The sequence below is a fragment of the Erinaceus europaeus genome, chromosome 16 (assembly GCF_950295315.1).
Source record: "Erinaceus europaeus chromosome 16, mEriEur2.1, whole genome shotgun sequence".
Taxonomy (NCBI): domain Eukaryota; kingdom Metazoa; phylum Chordata; class Mammalia; order Eulipotyphla; family Erinaceidae; genus Erinaceus; species Erinaceus europaeus.
Window position 1 is genome coordinate 86303832 of NC_080177.1, and position 5928 is coordinate 86309759.

A 5928-nucleotide genomic window follows, 5' to 3' on the forward strand; every position below is an offset into this window, starting at 1 on the left:
TCCTTAAGCCGATCCTTGTGCTTCACGCCATATGTGCTTAACCCACTGTACTACCTCCTGACCCCCTTTGCTTTGACTGTTCTTCAATGAGCTACTAGCTGATCAGAGAGGGAAAGGTCATGAAGCCACTATTCACAGGCATCCTGTTGGAGGGGCAGCATGACAGCTCAGCTAGATAGCACACTTACCTTATCAGGGCACTGCCTGGCCATCCTACATGGGTGCCAGATTCAGAGTGGCATCTTCAACTCTGTCTTTTGTCTTTTCAGGTATTAAAATGGTGATTTTGGGGAGTCGGGCAGTAGCGCACATGGTGCAAAGCACAAGGACTAGTGTAAGGATCCCGGTTTGAGCCCCCAGCTCCCCACCTGGGGGGTCACTTCACAAGCGGTGAAGCAGGTCTGCAGGTGTCTCTCTTTATCTCCCCCCTTTATCTCTCCTTCTCTCTTGATTTTTCTCTCTGTCCTATCCAACAACTATATCAATGGCAACAATAAAAATAAGGACAAGGGCAGCAAAATGGGGAAAAGATAGCCTGTAGGGGCAGTGGATTTGTAGTGCAGGCATCAGTGATAACCCTGGAGGCAGTAAATAAATAAATAAACAAATAAATAAAATGGAAATATTGACAAGAACATAGGAGAAGAGGGGTACAATTCTACACAATTCCCATCACCAGAACTCCATATCCAATTCCCTTCCTTGAAAGTTTTCCTATTCTTTATCCCTCTGGGAGTATGGACCCAGGGTCATTGTGGGGAGCAGAAGGTGGGAGGTCTGGCTTCTGTCATTGCTTCCCCGCTGAACATGGGCATTGACAGGTGGACCCCCACTCTCTCTCTCTTTTTCCCTAGTGGGGCAGTGGTCTGGGCTAGCAGAGCTCTAGGACACACTGATGGGGTCGTCTGTCCAGGAAAGTCAGGATGGCATCATGGTAGCATCTGGAGCCTGGTGGACGGCTCCTCGGCTCAGGGTCTGGTGTGTGCGTGTCATTTCTGTAGCCCATTCCAGCTTATATGTGATCTGCTGCTTTTTCCTTGGCTTTCTTTGATGCTTGCTGTATGCTCTCTCAACCACTGACCTGTAAACCCTGGCCTCACTCTATATTCCCAGCGTTAAAGCCGCTGCTTCACAGAGAGAAAGTCAGGATTCGTAGTCACTCCGCCATCTTGGCTCCTCCCCAACTCCTGCAGTTTCTAGGGGAGGGAAAGGGGCCACAGAGTTCTGGTGACTGGACCGGTGCAAAATTATTGTTCTTTATTTTTTTTTCTTCTTTATTTTTCTTCTTTATTTATTTTTTAATTTTTTTAATTTATCTTTTTCAGGGGAGAGTGCAAATGCAGTCCCCCACTACCACAGATTATGCAGGCGAGTTTCCCACATTTGGGGAAATCGCAGGGGTCAGCACATCCGGAGGGCAATGGATAAGCCTCGCCCTGGGAAAACCACCTTTGTGATTATGGTATCTCCCCTGCCAGGTAAGTATTGTTCTTTATTTTTATCAAACAGTTTTTTAAAAATTATCTTTATTTTATAACAACAATAATAACTACAACAACAATAAAAAGACAACAAGGGCAACAAAAGGGAAAATAAATAAAAATTTAAAAAAATTATCTTTATTTTAAATGATCTATATTTCTTATAGAAAGCCAGAAATTTAGAGGAGCGGGAAGATTGAGAGGGAGAGAGAGAGACATAGAGACACCTGCAGCTCTGCTTCACCACTTGCAAAGCTTTCCCCCTGCAGGTGGGCACTGACTGGGCCTCAAACCCAGGTCCTTGAGTATTGTGACATGTGCGCTCAGCCAGGTGTGCCACCACCCAGGCCCAACTGTGTGAACATGTACCCCATTATCTTATGATTTTGTAGCTAATAATAACAATAAATCACTAATAAAAGGTTAGTTATATATAAAAAGAAAACCCCAAATTGTGTTCATTCTGGACTGTGTGGCCACGTATTTCTAGATGGCTTGGCCAGCCTGAGTCCACGTGGCCACGTCTCTGTAGTGTTTGCACGGATTCCCTGGGCTCTCCCCCAGTGTATTCTCCCTCCCGTCCGCTCAGCCATGGTCCTAAAACCCCACTTCCTACTGAACTCGGACGCCCTGAACTCATGGCACAAGTCAAAGGACTGACTTCGATTGATGTGTGTTAGGATCCAGATGCAACTTAGCATGTTGTTCTCATCCTTAAAGATCGCAGCGATAAGCTAAATACCTGTAAGTTTCACAGGAGTTTAATGAGACTCTGTTCTTGACGTCTGTCCTGTACATGTGTGCTTGCACACACACACCAGTGTGAGTTTTACATCAGAAGTTAAAAGAAAACACATATAGCAACGTTTCCTACCTGAAAATCTAATAAGCTTAGAGTTAAGTGGCATTCAGTCGACTGGTAGTATTTTGTGATCATGACCTCTACCCTGGCTTCAGAGTTCTCTTTTATCTCGCAAACCTACAATTCTGTGCCCACTAAGCAACAGCACTTCATGTTCCCTTCCCCACAGCGGCCTGCAAACACCGTGCTGGTCTCTGTCCTGGGATTCTCATGGTGCTGGGGACCTCATATGTAAGTGAGGTCACTCAGTATTTGCCTTTTGTGACTTGCTTTCATTTGGCTTAATGCTTCCTGGGTCCATGTTGTAGCAGATGTCAGAATTCTCTTCCTTTTTAAGGCTGAGTACTATTCCATTATACATAAGCACTATGTTGTTTGCCTACTCATCTGTCAATGGGCACTTGGGTTGCTTCTATCTTGTGAACAAAGCCGCCGGAAACCCCAATGCACAGCTCTACCATCATGACTCCATTTTCCTGTTGCTTGTGGATACACCTCTACTGAGTCCCCTGAGCCCTAGCCTGTGGCTGGAGTCTGTGACTTTGTTAGATAACGTGGAATGGAACGTGGCGGCCCCGTGTGTCAGGGAAGAGCTCAGCAGATTAGAGGGTTGGGAGGTTGACTCAGGCTTGGTGACATTCTGCACTCTGCAGGGTCATGTACAAATGTGAGTAGAGACCTTAAAGAGGGATGATGAGAATGCTATCTGTGTGAGGTGTTCACTTATTCTGCAGGCATATAAAAAGAGATGGCAGAGACAGAAAGAAGCACAGACACCAGACATCAGAAACGTTGGAACAGAGTTCATCATAGGACTTTGGGCCGTAATTAGCACACAAATGATGTATCAGACCTCACCAAGTAATTTCAGCTCCAGCCTGCCGAGACTCTGTCTTTTATGGCCTCTCTGTTCCTGCGAACTCAGCAGGAGCTCTCTTCAGCCTTCTCGGTGCCTGCTCTTATCCCCAGGAGTGCGGTGGCTGCTTCTCACACGACCTGTACCATGGGGCTCAGCTCTGGTAAAACTTAGCTTAAAAGACTCATGGCTCTATAGGAATGATGACTACCGCTATTTTCCCCTTTGCCTATTTTGCTATGACTAATACTCTTCCATACTACGGTACTGTGCTGTAATAAGCTCCATGCTTCTATAAACCCCAACCAAACCGGCACCCGGATGTCTTTTATTTTTGAATTTACAACACAAGCCACCACGCTGGGCCCAGGTGGTGGTGCACCTGGTGGAGCACACACTACAGTGCATAAGGACCCAGGTTCAAGCCCCTGGCCTCCACCTGCAGGAGGGAAGCTTCACAAGTGGGGAAGCAGGGCTACAGGTGTCTCTCTGTCTCTTGTCCTCTCTATATCTTCTTCCTTTCTTAATTTCTCTCTGTCTCTACCCAGTAATAAATAAAAAAATAAAAATAGTTAAAATAAAGGAAACAGCATGCAGAGGTGAATGAAAGGCAGAGGAACCGGAGTACCCGCTCCCAGTGTCTCTCTGGTGCTGCCTGTGAAGCATGGTGACAAGTCAGTCCTGCGCCTGCAACAGTGTTCCTTGTGTCTTTACAACAATTCTCCACTCCCTCGATTGAGTGAGTTTTCATTCTTCTGTCACTGTTTTGTTTTGTATGCATCACCACAGTCACGCATATAAATTCCTCTATTATAAAAATGATGACAACAGTGTTTTCAGACCAACTTCCCAGTGACTACATTTTCTCGAATTTCTGGCACTAAGCATCCAGTATTTTCATGACTGCGAGAGCGTTTGCCATGATGTTGCAACGTCTAATAACTAGTACCTTTTGGAAGATGTATACATTTCAGCAATGTTTCCTGACTGTAAGGCCACCTCCATTCTCTCAGTCTGTCCGCACGCACTAAGGAGCCTGGTCTGGGCTCTACAGCTCACCCGGTAGAGTGCACACATTACTGATTACAAGCTCCTGGGTTTGATCCCTAGGACCAGACAGTACAGGGGCTGTACTGTATGAAGATACTTTGTGGTTGATAATAAATGTTGTGATACCTCTCTTCTCTGTAAATAAGCCTTTTTGTACACTCCATGTTTACAAAGAATAGCTTTCTTTTTAAAATATTTGTTTATTTATTCCCTTTTGTTGCCCTTGTTGTTTTACTGTTGTAGTTATTATTGTTGTATAGGACAGAGAGAAATGGAGATAGGAGAGGAAGACAGAGAGGGTGAGAGAAAGATAGACACCTGCAGAAAAGATTAGCTTTCACTGTCATGCTTAATCCTGGAGGTGTATTCACTCCAGAATATGGCTGGGAGAGCCTTCAATTGCCGCTTTCAAGCTCTTTGCCTCTGCTCTTGTGCAGGCAAAATGACAAAGTGGCAGGAGGCCAGGCTTTGGAGTAAGACTCCATTACTTTTGCTCACTCCACCACCAGAGCTCCTGTCCCCTCCCCTCCACTGGAAGCTTCCCTGATCTTTATCCCTCTGGGAGGAGGGACCCAAATTCTTTATGGGAGCAGTAGGTGGGGACCCTGGCTTCTGTCATTGCTTCTCTGCTGGACATGGGTGTTGGCAGGTGGATCCATCTCCCAGCCTGTTTCTGTCTGTCCCTAGTGGGGCAGGGTGCTGGGGAGGTGGGGCTCCAGGACATGTTGGTGAGGTTGTCTGTCCAGGGAAGTCAGAATGGTGTCATGGCAGCATCTGCAGCTTGGGGGCTGGAAGACAGTAAGATGTAATGTAGGCCAGGTGCCTTTTTAAGATAGAGAGAGAGAACAAGGGAAGAGATGGGAAGAGATGCCACAGCACTGGGGCCTCCGCCAGTGTGGTGAGGGCTGGGCTTGAACCTGGGTCCTATGCGTGCTACAGCAAGCTCCCTCTCCAGGCTGGCTACTTTGCCAGCCCATCACTCCAATATCGTGAGACACGGCTTTCCCCTTCCTAGTTCATCTATCTCATCCATCATTCTAATCGAAACACTGTTAGTATTGTCAGTGAAAACTCATCGGTGTTAGAGATTCGCTGTGAGGGACAGAGGAAGCTAACGGGCTGGAGTGGAGTCCTGCTGCGGAAAAGCTTGGTGACCACTTGGAAATGTGGACTCTGGACTAAAGCAGCCAGTGGCCCTTGGTGGGGATGAGAGCCCAGACACACGTTTATAGCTCCGTCTGCACTGGAGAATTCTGAGCTACATTGTAAATGTCATCGCTCCCATAATCAAGCACGGCTGTAAACTCTAACAATAAATTAACTGCCCAGATTCTATCCCCACTCTTCCACAGAGAAAACTGTGATGCCGGGTTTACTTTTTCGCTGATTCTGTATGCACTTTACAAATGTGGGGGCTAAAGCCAATATTTAAGAGAGGAAAGGAATCTATTTATTGTCCTTGCACTAAACCCCAGTAGAAAACATTTCCTTATGTCTTTTCTATGCCGTCAGCTTGTGGCCTAAGGTACATAGATAAATTTCTTGCAAGTGTTTCTTTATATTAACAAGAGATAAAATAAATAAGAATGCTTAGCATCCCAAGATATAAAGCTTTCTTCTTATTAATCTTCATATTAATCTTGTGATGATGAAACCATGGGGTAGTATTGTTGTGTAGT

The 5928-nt window shown here is 45.9% G+C and overlaps 1 non-coding gene across 1 annotated transcript; it reads right to left on the reverse strand.

Moving 5' to 3' along the window:
- Positions 1-1324: 1324 nt before the first annotated feature.
- Positions 1325-1486, reverse strand: LOC132533678 (U1 spliceosomal RNA). The gene has a single exon (XR_009545528.1). It is a non-coding gene; the product is annotated as a U1 spliceosomal RNA (small nuclear RNA).
- Positions 1487-5928: the final 4442 nt, after the last annotated feature.